This window comes from Bison bison, unplaced genomic scaffold, assembly GCF_000754665.1.
Source record: "Bison bison bison isolate TAMUID 2011002044 unplaced genomic scaffold, Bison_UMD1.0 scf7180017864481, whole genome shotgun sequence".
NCBI lineage: Eukaryota > Metazoa > Chordata > Mammalia > Artiodactyla > Bovidae > Bison > Bison bison.
In genome coordinates, this window is record NW_011495041.1 from 1,350,574 (window position 1) to 1,353,363 (window position 2,790).

Sequence of the window (2,790 nt, forward strand, 5' to 3'; positions counted from 1 at the left end):
CATTTTATAAGGTGATGCTTCTGTGAATCTTGTTAAATATTAGATACATGGCACCTAATTACAATACATGATACCTAATTATGGGGCTTCCCTGATAGCTCAGTTGGTAAAGAATCCGCCTGCAATGCAGGAGACCTTGGTTTGATTCCTGGGTCAGGAAGATCCCCTGGAGAAGGGACAGGCTACCCACTCCAGTATTCTGTATAGACCATAGGGTCACAAAGAGATGGACACAAGTGAGTGACTTTCACTTTCACTTACCTAATCACATTACAAGAACATACATAAAGGAAACCGTTTTTATTTTTGGTTTGCTGGGTCTTCATTGCTGCTTGCAGGCTTTCTCTACTTGCGGTGAGCAGGGGCTATTCACTGTGGGGCTCAGGCTTCTCATCGTGGTGACTTCTCGTTGCAGAGCGCGGGCTCTAGGATGCGTGGACTGCAGTAGTTGTGGTGTGTGGGCTCAGTAGTTGCAGCTCATGGGGTCTAGAGCATATGCTCAGTAGTTGTGGTGCATGGGCTTCGTTGCTCCATGGCATGTGGAATCTTCCTGGACCAGAAATCGAACCTATGTCCCCTGCATTGGCAGGTGGATTCTTACCCACTGAACCACCAGGGAAGTCCAAGGAAATCTTTTTTCATATTAGCTAATGAGAAGGTAAGGTTATCAGAAAACTCTAGTAATTCCTAATTTCAGCACAGCACTTTATGTTTGTAAATGTCTATATTAATAAATTTAATCAGTAAACTTAATGATTATTCAATGGTGCAGTGTTGTCTAAACAACTAACAGTAATAATAAACATGTTTTTGTCTGACCATCTGGATGTTTTTTTATCTTCTTGCTTGATGATGTCAAAACTGACAGACATGGACTCTTCTTGCTAAGAAAGCAAGTTCACTATGTACAAACAGGGTCACTTACTGAAGTAACTTCCAGGCCAGAAAAAAAATGTGGGCCAGTTCATTGGCATTTGTGGAATCAGAATCTGAACTTAGGCTCTGTTTTGATGGAGCATTGACCTTTTTCTGTTGGTTTTTCATCATGTAACTGTCAGCTTTTCAGATGTAGTAATAATTTATTGAGATCTCTTAACGCATTAATAGGCACATATCAGACTCTTGTCTGATTCCCAGCCTTTTCATGGCTCCTTTCTTCAAACTGTACGACGAAGACCCTGGCCCAGCCCCGCGAGTAGATCACAAGTGCCTTTTGTCTCCACGTCCTTGTTCTGTGTGCCCGAGTTTGGCCTCAGTCAGTAGTCTGGTCCCTCAGGACTATAGTTTTAAGTTCCTTGACAGAATGATTGCATTTTTTTTTTTTCACTTTGAGTAACTCTGGCCCTTTAATTTGTTAATTTAGTGATAGGCCAGTTACATTTGGTTCTTTGAATAATTGAGGTTAATCAGATTTCTCAGTGTAATGTAAACTGAGCAACAAGTCCACAAAATCTAACACTCCCATGTAGGGTAATAAAGTCTTTGTTGGGTTTGTTTGTTTATTTAATTGAAGTATAGTTGATTTACCAGGTTGTGTCAATTTCTGCTGCACAGCAAAGTGATTCAGTTAAACATATATATGTGCTTTTTAATATTCTTTTCCATTGTGATTTATCCCAGGATGTTGAATGTAGTTCTCTGTGCTATACAGTGGGACCTTGTTGTCCATACCACTGCACTGTCGTTCATTCTCTTCACGGTGCTCCCAGGCTGTAGCCCTACTCTTGGCGGTACCCCTCCCAGAGATGGGAGTCCCCTCTGGCCTTGTCTGTATGACTGGGGCCATACTTCCCTGTTATACTAACTGCCTGGATACCCATCCCTGGGCCTCAGCCACCTTCCAGGACATTTCCAGTACCCCTCAGGCACAACTCCTGCTTATTTGCCTGTTCCCAGAAGTACTGCCTTTCCTGTTTTCAACAAAGTTTTATTAATTTAACTACAGTTACTGAAGTCATACAAGGCAATCCACCATCCCACCATCTGGATTCTCAGAAATCCCAGTGACTGGGGCGAGGTGCTACAAAAGGACCCCTTACCCCCAAAGGTGGATCCCACTGGGCTAACATTAAAGTGCAAGCAGGGCTTCATTCCTCCCGCGGTTCTAGGGAAGAATCCGACTCCTTGCCTTTTCCAGCTTCTAGAGGCTGCCTGTATCCCTGGCTTATAGCCCTTTCTTCTTCTTCAAAGCCAGCAAGGGCAGGTGGAGTCCTTCTCATGTCTCATCACTCTGACTCTTCCTCTTCTGCTTTTTGGGACCTTTGTGGTGACCCTGGGCTTCCTAAGTGGCTCCAGCAGTAAAGAACCTGCCTGCCAATACAGGAGGATGTAAGAGACATGGGTTCAATCCCTGGGTGGGGAAGATCCCCTGGAGGAGGGCATGGCAACCCCCTCCAATATTGTTGCCTGGAGAATCTCATGGACAGAGGAGCCTGGCGGGCTACAGTCCATGGGGTTGCACAGAGTCGGACATGACTGAAGGCACTTGGCACACACTCACGTGGTAACCCTGGGTCCACCCAGTTCACTCAGCATAATCTCCCCCATTTTAAAGTCAGTTTAATATATACACACTAGTGAAAGTGAAGAATCCAACTGTGTGGATCACAGTAAACTGTGGAAAATTCTGAAAGAGATGGGAATACCAGACCACTTGACCTGCCTCTTGAGAAACCTATATGCAGGTCAGGAAGCAACAGTTAGAACTGGACTTGGAACAACAGACTGGTTCCAAATAGGAAAAGGAGTTCGTCAAGGCTGTATATTGTCACCCTGTTTATTTAACTTCTA